Source organism: Perca fluviatilis, chromosome 2, assembly GCF_010015445.1.
Source record: "Perca fluviatilis chromosome 2, GENO_Pfluv_1.0, whole genome shotgun sequence".
NCBI classification, from domain to species: Eukaryota; Metazoa; Chordata; class Actinopteri; order Perciformes; family Percidae; genus Perca; species Perca fluviatilis.
The window spans coordinates 43,898,104-43,919,954 of NC_053113.1; the positions used below are offsets into that span (position 1 = coordinate 43,898,104).

At 41.7% G+C, this 21,851-nt stretch overlaps 1 protein-coding gene across 7 annotated transcripts in view; it reads left to right on the forward strand.

Annotated features, from left to right (window-relative positions):
* nf1a (neurofibromin 1a) overlaps positions 1-21,851 on the forward strand; it is a 393,989-nt gene that overhangs the window by 71,535 nt on the left and 300,603 nt on the right. The window lies entirely within an intron of this gene.

The window sequence follows — 21,851 nt, forward strand, 5'->3', positions numbered from 1 at the left end:
ATACCTTGAGTTGTCTTTTGACTAAAACTAGACTAAAATGACGAGACTTTTAGTCGACTAAAACTTGATTAACAAAAATGTTTGGCACAAGACTAAGACTAAATTAAGAATAGGTGACAAAATTAACACTAGACAGGGCCTCATTATACATGTCACATAGAACTGTAGAGAGAAGTGGGGCGAATTTCTTGTAAAATTCTACCGTGAATCCATCTGGACCGGGTGATTTCCCACTCTGCAATGTAGTTATCGCCCCCATGATCTCCGTTGTGGAGATTGGCTTAGCTAAATTCTCTACTAGCCCCTGATCCACTTTAGGGAATTCGATAGTGCTTAACCCACTTGCTGAACTGATGTTAGGGCGATCGGAGGCATATAGATCAGAGTAGAATTTGGAGAATGTTTCATTAATGAGCTTTGGGTCAGAGGTAATGGCGCCTGATGAAGCTATAATACTAGGAATGAACCTAGATGCTGCTGCAGCTCTGGCTTGCTGGGCAAGGAGTTTGCCAGCCTTGTCCCCTGACTCAAAAATTCTTTGTCTTGACTTGAACAGTTGCATTTCTGCATCATTTGAGATTAAAAGGTTGAACTCTGTCTGATATTGTAGACGCTTCTTATAAAGTGAGGGGTCTGGGTTATTTGCATAGCTATCATCAATTTCCAGAATCTTTTGTGCTAGCTCAGTTTTTCTAGACATGGCAGTTTTTCTGAGGTGGGCTGAGTAGGAAATTATCTGGCCTCTTAAATATGCCTTAAGGGACTCCCACAAGGTGCCCCTTAAGGCACATCTGGGTTGTCATTCATTTCAAGAAATACTTCAATGCTCGATCTTAAAGAGTCCACCAGAGGGTCATTGGCAAGCAAATTTGAGTTAAATCTCCAAGGTTTAAAAACACGGTTGTGATTGGGGAAGTTTATGTCTAGTGATGTGGGAGCATGGTCTGAAATCACAATGCTATGGTAATCGCATGATAGAACGTTCGACAGCAGTCTGTCATCTACAAGAAAAAAATCTATTCGAGAATAGGTGCGGTGGACATGTGAGAAGAAAGAAAAAGATTTGTTTTCAGGGAATTTACGCCTCCATGGATCAGACATGCCCAGCTCTTTTGCGAAAGACGCTAGCAGCTTGACAGACTTCGTAAGGGAGTGTGGTCTGAGGGAAGATCTGTCCAAATCAGCATTTTGCACAAAGTTGAAATCTCCCCCAATGATAATATGGGGTGTTTCAATATTAGGAATAGAAGTAAAAATCTTTGACATAAAATGTTAATCATACCAATTTGGTGCATAGATGCTAGCTAGGACGACTTTGATGTGACAGAGTGTCCCTGATACAATAACAAACCGGCCATTTAAATCTGCAATAACATCATCTGCTTCAAATGGAATATTACTTTGGATCAAAATGGCAGCACCCCTGGCTCTTGCACCAAATTTGGAGTGATATACTTGGCTAAACCTACTCCTTTTGATGCGCATAATCTCACCACTATGTAAATGGGTCTCCTGCAGAAATACTATATCTCCTTTCAGATCTTGGAGGTGAGAAATAATCTTATTTATTTTAGTAGGTTGGTTTGCACTCTTGACATTCCATGATATGAAGTGAATGTTATTCATTGTTTGTCTACTTTCCATTAAGGCAAAAGTGGGTTAAGATTATACAGTGTAATATATGTGAATAGTATGCTTGACAAAAAAACAAACAAAAAAAAACAGGCGTTTGTAAATAAAAGGAGAAAAAACAGGTAGAATCCTCCCCCCAAACTCCCCACCCCACAAGCATCCCCAAACATATAGTCTACTTATCGAAATTCTTCCGGAGCTCTTTCCCCTTTTAACCTCCCACTCCACCACACAGTCATATGAACAAATTATTTAACTAAAATTTTTTCAAAACACCTCTGAACAGCAATTTTCTTCTTTATTTCTTTTAACATTTCGTGCCAGCAGTGATCTAAATGGTTGTTACAGTCCAAGAGAAAGGAAGACGCGTCGCTGCAACTCACACCACAACTTGTACTGGCCCGCGCTCCCGGCATAATATCATAGCCCAGTACATGTTACATAGCCCATAGTCAAGCTCACTTCGAACAAGGGTTACATTAAAAATGTAGGTTAAATTGAAATTAAATATATGAAAGTAAGTATATATCAACGAAACATCACACAGAAAAGAAAATAGCCTACCTGTAAACCCATCAGACCGTCTGAGAACATAGTGTAGCTTAGGCTACCAGTCAAATTTGTCCATTTGAGTAAGAAAAGCGCATGCCAGGAAGAGAGAGAGAAAAAAAAAAGAAGTAGAGATAAGAGCAACATGTGTAGCAAATCGCCTCTTGTAGGGATCAGTCGCCAATCGCCATCGAGGATGGTATGATGCCAAAAACTGCTGAGCGTCCTTCACCGAAAAGAGGCGCCGTCTCCCCCCGTCGTCGGCCTTGATGAACAGTCGCGCTGGATACAGTAGTGATGGCTTGAGCTTGAGAGTGAACAACTGACGCATGACTTCTTTGTACTCTGCTCGTTGGTCTATCACTTCAGGACAGTAATCATCGTATAGGTACACTGACTTGCCATCATATTTTAGATCGTCTCGCTTCTTGCGGGCAGCACGAATTACCAAATCCTTGGTCTGAAATTTGTGGAAGCAAATGATCACGGCTCTTGGTTTACCCCCCTCAGCCGGTCGGGGTCTCAGCGCACGATGAGCCCTATCAAGCTCCGGGGGGGAAGGCAGCACAGCTTTGCCCAGTATATCCACCAGGAGATTAGAGAAAAATATTGTTGGTCGTGCTCCCTCAACAGATTCGGGTACTCCGATGAGACGCGTGTTGCACCGTCTGCTTCTCCCCTCCAGGTCAGTAATCTTGGCTTTCAGTTTAGCGTTGTCATCAGCCATGTTGGATAGCTGAGATTCCAACGACTGCAGTTGATTCAGCCCAGATTCCAGGTCGGAAATACGTTGTTCATGGTTAGTGACCGTGGACTGTACACAGTCCAGTTTGGCGTCAATGGCAGCGAGTTTGTTTTCGAATATGACGGACAGTGAGTCAAGCTTCGTTAGCAAGTCGGCCCGCAGTTCCGCTAGCATGTTAGCTAAAGTAGCATTGTCGATAGCAGAGTCAGGTGATGCAAGTTCTTTCTTTGATTGTTTGGCGGTTTTAGACATATTGGCTGGCTAGGACTGTCCAACTACTGTTTAAAAGGCACTTCTAGCGAGGTTAAGGTTAAAACCGACTGAGTAATACTAAAACTAGAGACTGGGTGGCCGGAGCCTGGGAAAACAACGCTACTCCATCCCGCTCGCAAACCGCAAGTCATGATCTCTTTTCTTAGTTCTTGTCAGAACACGTGCAGCAGCTTTCTGGATCAGCTGGAGAGTCTTAAGGGTTTTATTTGAGCATCCTGCTAATAAGGAATTACAATAGTCCAGCCTGGAAGTAACAAATGCATGGACTAGTTTTTCAGCATTGTTTTGAGACAGGATGTGCCTACTTTTGGCAATGTTACGCAGGCTGTTCTTGAGGTTTGTTTTAAGTGGGTGTTAAAGGATATATCCTGATCAAAAATAACTCCTAGATTTCTGACAGTAGTGCTGGAGGCCAGGGCAATGGGGCCATCCAGAGTAGCTATATCTTTAGATATTGAGCATTTGAGATATTGAACAATAACCTCGGTTTTGTCTGAATTTAACATCAGAAAATTGTAAGTCATCCAGGATTTTATATCTTTTAATGCATGTTTGAAGTTTAGCTAACTGACTGGTTTTGTGTGGCTTGAATGAAAGGTATAATTGGGTGTCATCCGCATAACAGTGAAAGTTAATTGAGTGTTTTCTAATAATATTGCCTAGAGGGAATAAGGTGAACAGAATTGGTCCAAGCACTGAGCCTTGTGGAACACCATGGCTAACTTTAGCGTGCCTGGAGGATTCATTAACAAACTGAGATAGATAAGATAAATAGGACTTACACCAGCTTACTTGGACAAACATAGGTTTACTTACATATTTTATAAATATATAAAAATATAAATAATTTAAGTAGGTTGTACATTTTTATTTGCCACTTTTATATACAGTACAGGCCAAAAGTTTGGACACACCTTCTCATTCAATGTGTTTCTTTATTTTCATGACTATTTCTAGATTCTCACTGAAGGCATCAAAATATATATGGAATTATGTACTTAACAAAAAAGTGTGAAATAACTGAAAACATGTCTTATATTTTAAATTCCTCAAAGTAGCCACCCTTTGCTTTTTTTGATAGCACTGCACCCTTGGTGTTCTCTCAATGAGCTTCATGAGGTAGTCACCTGAAATGGTTTTCACTTCACAGGTGTGCTTTGTCAGGGTTAATTAGTGGAATTTTTCCCTTATTAATAAAAAAGCAAAGGGTGGCTACTTTGAGGAATCTAAAATATAAGACATGTTTTCAGTTATTTCACACTTTTTTGTTAAGTACATAATTCCATATGTGTTCATTCATAGTTTTGATGCCTTCAGTGAGAATCTACAATGTAAATAGTCATGAAAATAAAAAATGAAACGCTTTGCATGAGAAGGTGTGTCCAAACTTTTGGCCTGTACTGTACGTTTGTACATTCTTGTGTGTACACTACTGGTCAAAAGTTTTAGAACACTCCAATTTTTCCAGGTTTTTATTGAAATTTATGCAGTTCAATGTCTTATTGTACTCTGAAATGAATGAATAGAACAAATGAATAATTTAAGTTAAAAAAGAAATCCTGGAATCAATTTATAAACCAAAATGTATTCTACATTTTTTACTCATCAAAGTAGCCCCCTTTGGCAGATATAACAGCTGAACACACTCATGGCATTCTTTCTACAGTGGAAATCAAATATTCTTCAGAAAGTTCTTCCCAACTCTGTTGCAGAAGTTCCCATAAATGTGTGGCACTTGTAGGTTGCTTTGCTTTCACTTTTCTGTCCAGTTCATCCCGAACCAGCTCAATTTAAGTCTGGTGACTGTGCTGGCCACTCCATGTTTTTTTTTTTCCTAAGGTAGTTCTGGCATAGCTTGGACTTATGTTTTGGGTCATTATCTTGCTGTAGGAGGAACCCCTGACCAACTAGGCACATACCAGAGGGTACTGCATGGCACTGCAAAATGCTGTGGTAGCCGTTTTGGTTCAGGGTGCCTTTTACTCTGTACAAATCACCGACCCTGGATCCAGCAAAACAGCCCCAGACCATCATGCTTCCTCCCCATGTTTGACAGTTGATGTCACACACTGAGGAACCATCCTTTCGCCTACTCGATGGCGTACAAAGATCCTGCGTGATGAACCGAAGAGGTCAAATTTGTATTAATCAGTCCATAGCACCTTCTTCCAGTCTTCAGTAGTCCATTGACAATGTTTCTTGGCCCAGGCAAGCCTCTTTTTCTTATTCTGACGTCTTAGCAATGGCTTTCTTGCTGCAACTCGACCTATCAAACCTGCAGCTGGAAGTCTTCTCTTTACAGTTGAAACTGAGACTTGCTTATTACGACCACTATTAAGCTGTGCTTGAAGCTGTTGTCCTGTGAGCCACCTATCGCACAAGCTGTTGACTCTCAGAAACTTGTCTTCTGATTCTGTTGTGGCTTTGGGTCTGCCAGACCTCTTCCTTTCAGTTTCCCCCAGTTTCTAAGTGAATTTTCATGGTGAAGAATACTGTACTCACTGACACCTTGACTTTCTTCGCAATTTCTCAGTAGGAAAGACCAATATTCTTAAGTGTTATGATGGTCTGTCTCTCTTCCATTGTTAATTGCCTTTTCCCGCCATTTTTATAGCAACACACTACTTTCCGCAGTACAATACTGTTCATATAATGCTCACGAAGGTATGGTACCACAGTGTGTTCCAACAATACTTCTATAGAAACGGAGGGGGTTGTAAGTAATCCAGACAAGTTAGAACACCTGTGGGAATTGGTAGCACGAACTGTCAAAGCTTGATCAACCTCCATTGCTGCAGAACAGCTTTACGTTGTTAATCCATTTCTTGTTAACTGAAAAGGCCTTTTTGTTAAATACTGAAATGTACACTATTTTTCAGTTTTGGGTAACCTTACTTTATTTTTATTTTTTTTACCTCAGGCAGTTCACCACTTATCTTTGTACCATTTCAAGCTATTCACTTGAACTGCTAAAATTTCAATAAAAAAATAGAAAAATTGGGGTGTTCTAAAACTTTTGACCAGTAGTTAATTTTTTTTGAGTAGTTGGGGCCCGAGCGCCGACAGCGACGAAGGCCCTATTGAAACTGAAGGAATTATTCTTTTTGAGGGGCTTAACATACTCAAAAGCTCAGCAAAATTGGCGGTCGAGTCAACCCTGGTGAATATTTACGTATTTTAGGGGTTTCAGGAATAGGCACACAAAATGGCTCGCTTGTGCCTCCTACAACACTTAAAAATGTAGCCCCTGCAGTATGTTTACCGTAGACTAACGAAACATGGTACACATATGTAGCATGTCAAGACGTACAAAAAAGCTCATTGGAGCCATACCCTTAACGCAAAACAGGAAGTCTTCCATTTTGAATTGAAAGTTAAAATTGCGATTTTGGCCATTTCCACGTTGTACTTTAACAAACTCCTCCTAGAGATTTCATCCGATCAACTTCAAATTTGGTCTGTGCCATCTTAAGACCTTAAAGATGAAAAGTTATTAAAAGAAAAACTTTTCGTTATAGGGCATGGCCGTGGCGGGGCGGTCATTTTGTGTGTTTCGCCATCGAAACAGGAAGTGGGTGTACATTGTCCAATTGGCTCGAAACTTTTCATGATTCATAGAACTAACTCTGAGGACATTTACCGGACAAAATTGACTCAAAGTCATAGTGCCCCCTAGTGGCAACATGAAGTAGGCCTAAAAGTCAAGGTGCTATACTTTAACTCCTCCTCCTAGGGAATTCATCTGATGGACTTCAAATTTGGTCTATACCATCTCAACACCTTAAAGATGAAAAGTTATTAAAAGAAAAACTTTTCGTCGGTGTAGGCGTGGCATGCATTTGAGTGTTTAGCGATGAACGAGAAAGTGGCTGTAACTACAGTATACATTGTCATATCTGCTTGAAATTTCACAGAATCAAGAGTCCAGGCCTGAGGAAATATACAGGCCAATATTGACTTTTGGTCATAGCGACCCACGCTGGCAACAAGAAATCTGCCTTATATGACAAACATCATCCGAACTTAGAATTTGTGGTCTACATGTGATACTGAACCGACCTTATAATATAATCATGCCCACTTACTCAGGCCACGCCCCTTTCATAACATTTCAACCGTTTAAGGTAGTCTTGTGTGAGGTGTCATTGAACTCAGAAGAGAGTTCCTTCTTCATTGGTGATGGTTTGGCCCGCCCCTATGATTAAGCCATGCCCCTTTCATAAATGGTGACTCATTTAAGGTAGAGTCTTATGTGAGGTATCAATGAACTCAGCAGAGACCCGACCCATATACGATGGCCACGCCCCCTTTCACAGCTAATGAACTGTATGACATAGTCTTGTGTGAGGTATCATTGAACACGGTGGGGAGTTCCCTTTTCATAGGTGACGATTTGCGGTGTCGGAGTGCCGCGCAAATGCACGGTCGCAAGGATTCTTGCCGACCAATCTATTCTGCCGGATTTCACTCATTCAGGCCGTATATTCGTTGCCTTGGGTTTTCTTTGTGTTGCCATTTTAAACTCCTGATTTATGAGGACTATAGTTAACTTTTTCTCAGATCTCTGCAAGGTAAATCGAGACAGCTAGCTAGACTCCTAGAAACCCTCTCCCACCCTCCGCGGTCTCTAGGAAAACAAAAACAAACATCACACCTTGCCTAGTCACTCTCCTCTAATTTTTGTGATGCGGAGGTCATTAGGACTGATATTTGTGCTGCTGCGTTTTTCCATAGATCTATAGTCGATGATTTGGCTTTGTTAATCCTTGCTGTAGAGAGCTCAAGCATAACTATGTCCAGAAAATGTTTGTTTTATACAAAGCATGGGGGGAGCCAGCGCTGAACTACCATTTTCTTGGTCGCAGTTGATCTGGCTAGCCAGATTTTCTTCGGTCTCCCAAGTAGGTGTAATTTAGAGTCATCATTAAGTAACAAAACAATCGGGTCAGTAGGAAGTCGACATCCTATCACAACAGATATTATTGATATTGTTTTATTCCAAAACTCATGCACCTGTTCACACTCCCAGACCATGTACAGGAAAGTTCCAGTTTGTTTTGTTGGTTGGCAGAATGTGCAATAGGGAGTAGGAATGGCTTTAGAGACGTATCTCTTCTGAGGCGTCCAATATGTCCTATGGCATATGTTGAAGTGGATCTGCTGTCATTTGGGTTCTTGGAACAGTGGGAAATATTGTCCCAAACTGTCTCCCAATTAATTACGTTCCCCTCCGAGCTCAGCTCTCACTCCCATTTCTTTACTATTGGGAGTTCTCCTACGGATACTTGCATCAGTTGCAAGGAAGAAGAAGGATGTCCTAGGGACCTCAAAGCTAGCTCTCAGGTCTTAACATACCTTCCCCATTGAATAACTGGTCTAGAGTATAAATACCTCTGTCACTCCACTGGTTATAAACAAAAGGTTTGTTACCAGACATTTAATGCATGTTGTGCCAAATTGGGGCGTTCAAATGCCAGTTATTGGTGTCAGCGCCGGCCCCGAGTCTTTTGGGGGCCCTAAGCAGAATTTGATTTGGGGGCCCCCTACCACGCGGAGTCACCTTTGCTTGATGATTATTGACACAAATGTCACGCTATAATGTTACATTATAAATTAATACAGTGAGGTTATGTATTAATACAGTGACGGATTATGAACTACTGTCCCCCTGGGCACAGATGCATAAGAACCCTCCCCCCCCCCCCTACTCTATTTCTGCAAAAGTGGGTGCAAATGGCGAGGGGGGGTCTGTGGGTGCTCCCCCAGAAACATTTTTATTTATTGGTATATGTGATTTCCTGTATTCTGGTGCATTTTAACTGGAGAAGGGCAATACCTAAATTTGTTCAGATTCATAGCCTTTTGCTTTTTGATTTATTAAGGTAGTGACTTCACGCAGCTACTTGGGCTTCAGGGCCAACACGTTCAATCCCACAGAACTTCATGTTCTCTATTTATCCTAATAGGGATGCATATCTAGATTTTTTTCCTGACAGATAGCCCGCCCGTGTTAACCGCTTATTAACAGTTAACAATCAGCCTACTAAGTCCAAGTACACCCATGTGGGAGAGTTAGCAGCCACAATGTTGCGTACATTGTTGTTGATACATACAGCAACTTTCCCAGTCCCCAAGTCTCCACCACATCAATTAGTTTAGCTGCATGGTTGTCAGATGTGGGTCTGCCTGACATACTCTGTGTTAGTAGGAAGTAGGGCTGGGCGATATGACCTCAAAAAAATCTGATTCATGATTTAAATCGATCCCCCCCCCCCCCACACACACTTTAAATCAATCTGCAGATGACAAATAAATGACACACACACACAATTATTAAAATACACAATTATGATTATTAATGCCAATTTTATGTAAATATATATTGGTTTGAGTGTTTTCCCTACCATTGTATTGGGGCGCCCTCCGTGAAAGAGTGACAAAATTATATTATGCTATATATTCAACAAATTATATAATTATGCTATATATTCAACAACAACTAAACGGATGCGTTAGATAAAGCTGTTTTCACACATACAGGTTCACTTCTCGTTCTTCAGTAAAAGTTCAATTAATTTTGACTTTAATCGCGCAACCTTGGCCCTATTTTTACCTGTTGCTAAGTAATGTACATTAACATCCCATGGTCTCATGAGTGTAGCATACCTGTAGCAAGCTCCTTTGTAGTAACTAGCGGTAAAAAACAACAACATTGAAACGTGCTACAGAGCGGCGATTGCTAGTTGTTTAAGCCGTCACAGCTTGGTCGTATCAGTGGCATTTAGTAGATGTGTTGAGCCGCATCAGAGTTCCTCAACACCGGGTCCGGTGCTCCATGGTGCTCCGTCAGGTCAGTGGTAGTTCGTGGTTCAGTTATCCGAGAATAGGTGACTTTGAGCCAGGTACAGAGCACAATGAGCTGCCGGTCATTTCGGCAAGTAATAAGTTTCAAGTAATGAAACAAGTAGTTAAGAAAATAACAAATATTAGCCGCTGTCGCTGCCATGTTGTTTGTGTATCTCCATGGCAAACGCGCGGGGGTGGGCTGGGCCCATTCAGAACTACGGGAGCCCAGATGGGAACGTCGGCGAATGTTAAGAGGAAAAAACAACACTCGATATGGACCCCAAGCAGCCACTTAGTTCGCTTATGCCTCGGGCCGGCTTTGATTGGTGTAGTGTAGTTGCTCCTCCACCTGTTTAAAATTGGTCACTGTGTTGGTGATAATAGGGCCATAGGCTAGCATACACTTTTTTGGACACACAACTGTGAAGACAAGGTCTTGCAGTCTTAGACTTCCAGTGAGGTTTTGCTTTATTTCTCTCCATGGAACTGTAGATGAGGGGTCCATCCACACTCTGAGGGTCTGTAGCTGAAAGGCTCTGTGGTACACTTTAAGGTTAAGGAGGGCCAGGCCTCCCATGTTTGCGGTACATTGCAGGGTAGAGTTTTTTTAGCTTGGGTTGTCATTATTCTAAATATACTGCCGAATTACGGTATCAAGTTTCTTCCAGAAATTTGTTGGTGGGGGTAAGGGGATCATTGTACTTAAGAAATTCACACAAGGAACTATGTTCGGCAGCGCAGACCAATTGGCTAGATCTCTTTGAACACCACTTAATATAGATTCATAATTCTCCTGGACAACTGGCTGTAGCGATGCATGAATGGTGATGCCCAAATATGTAATTTTGCTTTGGGTTGGTATTGTGTCACTAATAGCTGATGTCACCTGTCTGTTGTTCAACAGAAGATTAGATTTATTCCAATTGATTTTGTAGCCGGAGATTGAGCCAAATTCATTAAAGATCTTAAGGATCCTCAAGGTCAGATATGTACAGCAAAATATAATCTGCAAATAACGATATTGAGTTGTTATTGGATTTAATCTGGACATTACATGTTTTATTTTGCCTTATGGCCTGGGCTAACTATTCAGGAGAGATCGAAAATAGCATGGGAGATAGCGGGCATCCCTGTCTCGAGCCCCGCGCGATGGGGAATGGCTAAGAATGCAGGCCACTGGTTGAGACTATGGCTGTGGGATTCGCATATAAAGTACGTACCATTTCAATGAATTTGGCTCCCAAACCAAGCCTCTCCATTACTTGCCACAAGTAGTTCCACTCTAGGCGGTCAAAAGCCTTTTCCGCGTCAAGTGATAAAACTGCTGCCATTGTTGGGAGGTTTTTGGCTTCTTCTATTACATGAAATAATCTGTGTGCATTGTCTGCAGCGTGACGCTTTGGTATGAAGCCTGATTGGTCGGGGTGGACTAGCTTCTCAATGAAGCGTTCTAGACGTAGTGCCAAGACTTTGGAATAAAGCTTAATATCAATTCCAATGAGGCTGATGGGCCTGTAGTTCGCGCACTCCGTAGGATCTTTGCCCTTTTTGTGTATGACCGAAATTAGTGCAGTGTTGGTTTGTTGATGAAAGGTGCCCCTCTCTATGGCCGAGGTTAAAGTTTGTAAAATGATAGATCCTAGTGTGTCAAAGTACTGTAGTAAAAGTTATGATGGAATTCCATCGAACCCATGTTTTCCCTTTCTTAGCTGTTTCTAATACTGATTTAAGTTCCTCTAACGTAATAGGTTGACCCAGTTCTTCTGCCTCCTCTGGGTCAAGAAGAGGCAGGTTTAGCTCTTTCAGGAACCTTTGGCACTGTATCGGATCCTGATTGCAGGAAGATTCTTACAATTTTGAATAAAAGGATTGGAAAGTGGCGGTGATATCTTTAGGATTCGTTGAGATACCTCGGTCCGTGCGGATGCTGTTGATAGTAGATCTGGACTCGCTTTGTTTTAATTTGAGCTAGCAATTTCCTTGGTTTACAATCATTAAAATTGTAATTTTGCCTCACTCTGTGCATTATGAATTCAGCTCTCCTTTTTAGCAAATCATTTAGCTCTGCTCGATTTGTGACTAAAAGAGTATGTGTAGATTTAGAAAAGCACGTCTTTAGTGACTGCTCTAATGATTTACAACGCTCTTCCAACCCGAAATCCTTGCCTCTCTCTTTTTCTTCAAATTTGCCGCAAAGGATGATGTGAAATCTCTAATAAATCCTTTAGTGGCTTGCCAGATGTACGCCGGGTCCGTCAGTATTGATTGATATAAACTCCACCAGTTTGGCTCTAAACTCTGTATCAAAATCTGTGTTTTGGAGAAGGGAATTATTAAATTGCCACCTTCTAGATCTTTCTCCTAACATATCACAATGGAATGTGGTTATCAGCGCATTGTGATCAGACAGGATTTCTGGTTCTATCGCTATCGTGTGGAACATTGCCCTAAGTTCACTGGAGCACAAAAAATAATCAATGCGGGAGTGGGTGAGGTGACGTGTGGAGAAAAATGTGTAATCCTTATTAGTAGGATTGTGCATCCTCCATATGTCTGTAAGATGGTGGGATTCAACAACTGCATTGAACATGTCCGATATGTGTTTTTGGGCTTTCATATGGCTGATCCCTGATCTATCCTGATTTAAATCTAGTACCGCATTCATGTCTCCCCCTATAATTAATGAATATTCATTGAGAGAGCAAGTCATTGGTTAGGCGCGGGAAAAAGCTTTTATAATATGTAGCCGGGCGGTATACTGAAACTAAGGCTATTTTCCTACTTCTTATCATAGTGTGTATATATATATATATATATATATATATATATATATATATATATATATGATATTCTGCCTGAAGAGTCTTTACTACTTTTGTCTATGGTGAGTGTGCATCTCCATGACATGGTCATCACTAGATGAAGCAGCAACCTTAAAGTATTTATTTTGTAACCGATTTACATCTCTTTTATGTAAGTGTGACTCTTGTATAAGTGCAACGTCTATGTTTTTCCTTCTTAAATAATCCAGGAATTTATCTTGTTTGATTGGCCCGTTTAGCCCCCTGATGTTAACTGAAAGGATTGAAAGCTCAGCCATCTTCAAAATTGAAACGCATACATGTCTTGAGTACCCTACCGGATTTTGCTGACAAATCTGTAGCAAAGGTTGAACTGTTACCTCTGAGCAAGGTGTGACAAAAACATAAAAAGTAAAATAAATCCCCTAACCCTCTTAGACCGCAGACACCCTCCCCTATTTGTAAGATGCGTGACCACATCAAACGCAGTTTGCGCAAAACTCCAGCTCAAAACTACACCTCCTGTCTTAAGTCACAGGTTAATTGAAACAGATCTAGTGAATTCTTATGTTAAACATGAAAAATATTATAAACACCTTCAAACAATTTCTGGACTAAGCTGTGTGAGAAACAGACCAATCTAGTTGGAGTAATAAGCAGACTATGAGCTGAACAGACCGTATCCCTCATGTTCTTTCAGTCTAGCTTAACTGTTAACAAACTTAAACCGTAAACTGACCAGCCAGGGTTTTTTCAGTTTGCGTGTCCCTGTAAAGCTCGTCTTCAAAATTTCCTCAAAAATATAGATTGTAGACTGAGTAGCCAGCATTCATCATTCCTTACAGTCTGGTTAGATGTCCTGCAACGGTTGGTTTCAAAACTTACACACAGCGTCCTCCAGTCAAACTCGATACAGTGGCCCAAATACCGTTAGTCCACAGGTGCTGAGTCCTCCAGTCGCGGCGCCCGGTATCGAATCAAAGTCCCGCGGTCGCACTCCGGTTCCTTACGGCAGGGGATAATCCGTGCGTGTACAAGTCAGAGTTGCGTTCAGTTAGCAGTGCCAGCTCGTGTTGTATCTCTTCAGGCAGCCAAAGCCGCTGGATCTTGAGTGTGACGCAGTCAGACTGGTCCAGCTCACTTACCATGCTTTCTTGCATCTCAGGTTCTGCACCGATGTGTTGCTTCGAGGCATTAAGTTTAGGGCTGAATGATTAATAGCATTTGCAATAATATCGCCAGGGCATGAAGTTAACTTTTTTGACCACCAGCCACTGTGGCACCTGCCACAGTGGCTGGTGCCACAGTGGCAGGTTGTTGTGTCTCTATGATCCTATCCTGTCCTATTCATGGTAGCCTACTCATGGACATTGCGCCGTCATCACGTGCTGTAGTAGAGGGTCCTGCCTTGATAATACTGCATAGAGGTCTGGTGTTGGCTCGTTATGCCACTGCATATAAGAGATGAGATGACTGACAAAATCAGGAGTAGCCTACGTGCACCACAACAATAAAAAAAACACTGGTGAATGTGGACCATAACACATGAGTTTTTGCAATACAGTTTTTTGTATAGTTCTTAAAAATGGAAGAATTGGGGAGAATAATAATTAGTACTATTAATTAATTACTCTGGGCTAAGATTTTCTAGGAACCTTACCAAAAAGGCTCAGGATGATGATATGAAAATGGCTGGTGGATTTAAGACAAAAAATAATAATTTATTTAATGAATCAAATATGAACATATCTGTCAGTGGCTTGTTGATCTTTACATTGTTAGTTAATTTCCTATCCTGGGCTGGGACACACATTCATACGGTTTAATAAAGTACTTATTGGACTTTAACTTATCATTGCACTTACAGTAACGAGCGTAGCTGTCCTCAATTTAGGTCATCCTGTAGGCTAGGTCTCATCTGCGTTTTTTCCTGCATCCACCGTGTGTGTTTGTGTGTGTGTGTGTGTGTGTGTGTGTGTGTGTGTGTGTGTGCGCGGCAGTCGCGGGGGAAACAGAGCAACAGCCCCGCCCGCTGCAGACAGCTGACAAGATTGAAACAGCAGCAACTTTCAGAGACTTAAGACTTGAGTGAAAAATCGTTACAGCGTACATTGATGTTACAATGTATACATGTTGGCAGGACGGTCTGAAATGTTTTGCACGGTCTTTCGCTGTATGTTTTATTGGTAAATGTGAGATGTTCGAGTCACACACATCTCGTCTTCATAACAGAAACAAGGAAATTGATTTTACCCGTTCTCACTCCCGCTTGGTCAGTGGCTGCACGTGGGACTGCTGAGATTGTGTTAGTAATGAAAATGCGATAGGGAGCCCCGGCTGTCAATTAATGTCTTCCAGTGATGCGGGCCCCTGTTTGGACCAGGCCCGTAAGCAACCGCGTACCCTGCTTACCGATAGTTATGCATCTGAATCACTCAATTCTCATTGGCTACCTGCCAATGTGGCAGGTAGATTGACAGTGGTACCTGCCAATTGCAAAATTCAACCGCATTTGGCGGGTAGCATGCTAACGCTACGCCGTACCTTGAGCAGATTTCTGTCATTCAAACAACTGAGTTGTAATTTAAAACTTTTACAGCCATTTTAATAAAATGGCAGCTTTTATTCGGGCTCGAGTCATACATGCAGTTAATGAATACAGGCACGCAGAACTGAAGGCTCGGTTAGCAACGATTAGCAATGATTAGCTCTGATTAGAGGTTAGCTCCAGTTAGCTAGCTCCGTTATAAAGATAGTGTGATGGAGTAGGGGATACTGCTGGGGAGAGGGGTAACAACCAGACTCTGATAAATGACGTTCGGGGAGCTTTCACAGCAGCGTGGCTGCGTTGTTTCAACGGTTTTATTAGAACAGATAATCCCACAACAAGACCACCACCAGCAGCAGCATGATACTGCTAACGTAACGATAGCCTCTATGAGCAAGAAGTGCAACGTCGTTGACACTGTCATGCACACGGCACGCAACTTCATGAGGGGAGGGGCTGGAGGCAGCTCCTCTGTGTGCTCTGTAAAAAAGATAAATACACCGATGTATATACTATATTTTTACTTATTTGACTGTCTAGTAAAGTTCAAAGACAGTGTTTAAAAAGAGCAATCCACATGTTTATTACAGTAAATAATAATTAATCTAAATACTACTAAGTGTGGTAAAGCCACATTTGTTTTTATATTTCTGCAATCTGCACTTTAGTTTGTGTGATTTGTTTCTGACTTTCATATGAATGTTTACACCAGGCTTGTTCAGTGCTCAGTATAATACTGTGATTGAAGTAGTTAAATAAAAGATTTCATTCATATAAATTCATGCATCACCTAATTTCATCATCACATCCAGGCCTCCAGGAAAGAAGTTTGTTTAATCTATCTAATCTTCTGTTGTTCATACTATACAATGATTTATTGCTTGTCTTTGTTGAATAATACAGAAGACAAAGAGCTTAAAAAATAATCGCATATTGAATCGCAATCGCAATATTTTTGAAAAAAATCGCAATTAGATTATTTTCAAAAATCTTTCAGCCCTAATTAATTTCGGCCAGCACTCCCTTCACCGTGCTGTAGATCACTGATTTAAGCACACTTAGCTGCTTCTCCAAGACCCGGTCGATTAATTCCTCCATATTTGACAGCGTGTTCACATTAGCTGCTCAGTTAGCCACCACTCCATTAGCCGCAGACATGCTAGCAAACTTCTCCGAACTGAGTAGACAGCCCAGGCGACGAGACCCGCTCTTTCGTGCCTGCAGGCATTTCACAGAATCACCGTGACAACAGACAAAACGATTTGGCATCGAAGAAAAAGTAATAGACCTGGTTATTTAATGAAATACGGAGGCGAGTATAGGAGCTCAGTCTATTGCAACCGTTGCGGCCGCCGGTCACGTGCTTCTCCCAACTAAAACAACCTTTGAAGGTACACATGTTCCACCAAAACAAGTTCCTTCTTGTGGCTATTTTGCAGAGGCGCCGTAGCTCTGTACGGCCTCCCAAGACGATTGTGATTGGTCAAAAGAAATGGCAATAAAGGCCGGAGCACGTCTTTCTCCTATCCCGGAATGCTGTGTGGACTAGCCAGACCCTCCTCCGTAGCGCTGTGGAGGAAGGTCTGGAAATATGAGACTATTGTTTATTTGACTAAGATGTGAGGAGAGGACTCGAAGAGAGGAATCTGGGATGTACACTGGGAATTAGGAAAGGGCTGTGAGACTATACAGCGATTTGGTTTATGCTTGTTTAGCGGGCTCCATAGAGCCCCATAATGTGTGGAAGGCCTTAGTTTTGACAAAGGTGCCCTCATTTCCACATGATTTGGTATCCACATTGCTCTCATCATTTGGGACATACAGTACAGGCCAAAAGTTTGGACACACCTTCTCATTCAATGGGTTTCCTTTATTTTCATGACTATTTACATTGTAGATTCTCACTGAAGACATCAAAACTATGAATGAACAAATGTGGAATTATGTACTTAACAAAAAAGTGTGAAATAACTGAAAACATGTCTTAAATTTTAGATTCCTCAAAGTAGCCACCCTTTGCTCTGTTTACTGCTTTGCACACTCTTGGCATTCTCTTGATGAGCTTCAAGAGGTAGTCACCTGAAATGGTTTTCCAACAGTCTTGAAAGAGTTCCCAGAGATGCTTAGCACTTGTTGGCCCTTTTGCCTTCACTCTGCGGTCCAGCTCACCCCAAACCCTCTCGATTAGATTCAGGTCCAGTGACTGTGGAGGCCAGGTCATCTGGCCCAGAACTCCATCACTCTCCTTCTTGGTTAAATAGCCCTTACACAGCCTCGAGGTGTCTTTGGGTTCATTGTCCCTGGGTTCCCGCGGGTCCTTGAAAAGTCTTAAAATGTCTTAAATTAAAATCCGGGTAATTAAAGGAGAACTCCGGGCAAGTTTTACGTTAATCTTGATCGCTATATGTATATGAGTACTGTCGATAGCAAAAAAAATGAGCCGAATTGGTGCTAGCAACACGGAGCTGAAAATGGCAGTAATGTGGGCATAAGATAAAGAGTGTCTTTGTGCCTCTTAACAGACACAAAATGCAATTAAAATGTCTGTGCAACATGAACAGGGCCCTTACATGACAACAAGATGCGTTTAGCAACTTAGCCATTGTTTAAATTCACCTACCCTCTTAGCTGCTAGCTGACGTCTGGGATGAGTGAGTGTGTTCAGCCAGGCTCCGGTAATAATCATCACGCAGCAGTTCCATGTGTATTTGTAGCATATATATCCATTTTGTGTGCGGTCGTTGGTGAATATGAGTCTCTGCAGTGGCGAATTGTGTCGTAGTTTCCTTAGCCAGGCTAGCAGCCCCGACTGGCATCCTTCTACTTCCTCCCCGCCTCCCTTGCCTGCCGCTGCCGACAACAATCCACAGGCGCCCGCTGGTCTGGTGGATGTCCTCCAGAGGACAGTTCATGCTTTCAAATTTTGAAGTTTATTCCCCCCTCATAAATAGGTAATTGAGCACTGTAGTGATCCTATCCGTGACTATGTAACTACATGGAAACAGACCAAATGTAATTAATTGCATTTTGTTACTGTTAAGAGGCACAAAGACACTCTTTATCTTATGCCCCCATAACTGCCGTTTTAGCTGAGTGGGAGCTCTCGGCATTAGCTGGAGCAGCTCCGTGTTGCTAGCACCGATTCGGCTCGTTTTTTTTGCTATCGACAGTACTCATATACATATAGCGATCAAGATTAACGTAAAAATTGCCCGGAGTTCTCCTTTAAGGTCTTAAATTGTCTTAAATTTACAATAAAGTTGCTGTAGGTATTAAAATTTCAGCCGGTGCGCTTAATGACGATGGGAAAGCACAGTGGCCCACCGTAAAACATCTAATAGTTAATTATTTTAGCATGGTGTGAAATGAGAGTCTCCGCGATTAACAGCTATTTTACGGTACGTCGGCTACAGAAGCTGACGTCGGGCTGCGTGCCGCCATTACGCAGTTGTCGAGGGGTTCAACCTTTTATATATGTCAATGGGTTCAACATGCAAAAAAGATGGGGAAGTGCAAATTTAAGGACAAGTGGATGGAAGAGGATGTATTTAGGAGGTGGTTGGCGCCAGCTGAAAACAACGAGGCAATGTGTAAATTCTGTAAAAAGACTTTTTCATTAGGGACCAAAGCCGTTGAGTCACATATGAGAGGAGGAAAGCACCAGCGGTATGTGGCAGCAGCTAGCCATAGCGGGGCCAGGCTAATCCCTGCATTGTTTGTAGCACGAACTAACGACGTTACAATTCAGACGCCACCTCTCAGTCGGAGGCACAATTCATTTAAATCTAACGAGGACATACGTGGCGTCTTTGCTGTCATGTTCCCCGAACATGTGGTGAAAATAAAACGGCATATGTCGCCAAATATGGCATCGCTTTATTCATCAAGAAGGAGCTATCGTGCAGCGTTGGTGAGAAGCCATATGTTGTCATATTTGACGAAAGCATGAATTAAACAACAAAGAGCAAACAAATGGACCTTCATTTGCGGTTCTGGACTAGCTACTGATTATGAGACTGGCACACACCACGTCATCTCCCACTACTATGGGTTGGAGTTCATGGGTCACCCCAGAGCCGAGGACATGTTGGGTCATTTCAGTGTAAGTAACGTTACAATCCCATACTATTATTCATACTAAGTGTGGTGTAAAATGAGTACCGTTAGTGCGGTCCAAAGCTCATATGCTAGCGGTGTAAACACCAACACTCCCCCCGGTGCTCAGTGCTGCCACTCCGGGCAGAGTCGGCAGAGGACTGGTTATGTGCTCCAGTCAGGTCACAGGTCTATGGTCACTTTGACAATCTAACAGGTAACAACATGTTAGCTCAGAGTTTAAGAGGTGTAACTGTTGGTAGGTGTGGTTTATTTTGTTTAAATATGCCGAATTGTGATTTTATGGGTTGTTGGGCAAATGTAGCTGCTAATGTAGGCTGTCACTTGTTGCACATGTCTTGAGGAGAATTTGGGATGTTACAAAACAATGGACCTCTCTATTCATTGGTTTCTCTCATTAAGAGTCATGTACATTATTTGTCAACTTTTTGGCTTGGGACAGGCTGTTTTGAGGACTTTCATTATTGAGCTTATTTATGATGGAGACTCAGGGCTCCAGACTAACTTTTTTCACTAGGAGCACAGTGGCCCCCTACTGAAAATTTTAGGGGCGCAACCACAACATTTAGGGGCACACACCGTAAATCAACATGCTAACCAAATATTCACATTTCTACTAATTTCCACTGTATTACTAATAAATACTTTGATAATAGATGCAGAAATTACAATGTGCTGTTTCAAATTCAGTGTCACTTTTGAAGATGTAACATAGAAGGCACCATTGCTGTCATGACAGTAAACAAAATATTTTAAAACTATACCAGCTCTGGTCTGCAACTACAATGAATTCACCTTAAAATTAAACATGTATTGTTTAGGCTATCTGAACCAATATTGGTACAGATACCTGAAATTATGGTACATTTTTTTGGTACTTTCCCTCTGTAATTACAAAACAATTATTTCAGTTGTAAAATAATTCCAAACCTGTTTATCCTATGTACTTAGAACATTGTTATTTTATTGTTACACTCTAAAGAAATTAAACAAAAAATAAAATAAAACCCTCCCTCTCTCCTCCCAAACCCATCCCTACAACCTATTAAATTGAATAATTATTCATTTCTTACTCACTGTAACTTGTTTAGCCTGTTGTATTTTCATCATGACTGTTTTCAATTGCTCTTTAATGTTTCATGTAAAGCACTTTGAGTTGCCTTGTTGCTGGAAGGAACTGTAGGAATAAAGTTGCCTTGCCTTACAACCTCAGCCTGTCAGTCAGTCGCCAGGGCACAATTGCACACAGTTGAGCCTGTAACTGTAACCATACTTGAAACCACTTTATTGGCATCACTCACTGTGACTTCAACAAAACAGCCGACGTAGTTTGCGCCGATCGCACCTCTGCGTGTGTGTGTGTGAGAGTGTGTGTGTTTGTGTCGGAGCGCACCGCTCTCTGTCAATTTTCAGAGAGGACAGATAAGCTTGCGCTTACGCGCTCAGGTACCGAAATTTCGACATTGAACGTGTAAAAAACGGGGGCAAATTTGCTGGTCGCACATGTGCGACTGGATGTAAAATTCAGTCGCACACTCTAAAATTTTGGTCGCAAAATGCGACCATTTGGTCGCAGTCTGGAGCCCTGAGACTGCTTTAAGTGTTGGAAGTATTATTATTAGTCTTATATGGTTCCTTCATGCAATGCATTGTGTTTAGTGTAATCCAACTTATGTATGTTATGTTGGCTCTGTTCTGCATCACAAAGGAACAAAATGGGAAAAAAGGGAAAATGCCAACTGTGGGCTTTGATTGTGTTTAGATCTATATTGGCCAAACAGTGTTGGAAGTGTTATTGTTAGTTATTAAAAGGTCTCCTAATTTGAAAAAAAGCTCTCATGAAAAAGTATTTTTGCAGAGTTTACACATTGCACATAATTGATAACAAATGGAAACTTTAAGTTTTGTTTTCCATTGTAGGAGGCAATAAATTGAGTATTCCAAAGAAATTGTTATGACATTTTTGGGTCTTAAATTCTATTTGTTGAGGTCTTAAAAAGGTCTTAAAAAGCATTACATTTTACTTTTAAAATAGTACAAGAACCCTGTGTCCTGTTGAACTAAATGCAAACCGGATGGGATGGCATGTCGCTGCAGGATGCTGTGGTAGCCATGCTGGTTCAGTATGCCTTTTCTGCGTCGCACAAAGACACGGCGGTTGGAACCAAAGATCTCAAATTTGGACTCATCAGACCAAAGCACAGATTTCCACTGGTCTAATGTCCATTCCTTGTGTTTCTTGGCCCAATCAAATCTCTTCTGCTTGTTGCCTCTCCTTAGCAGTGGTTTCCTAGCAGCTATTTGACCATGAAGGCCTGATTTTGCGCAGTCTCCTCTTAAC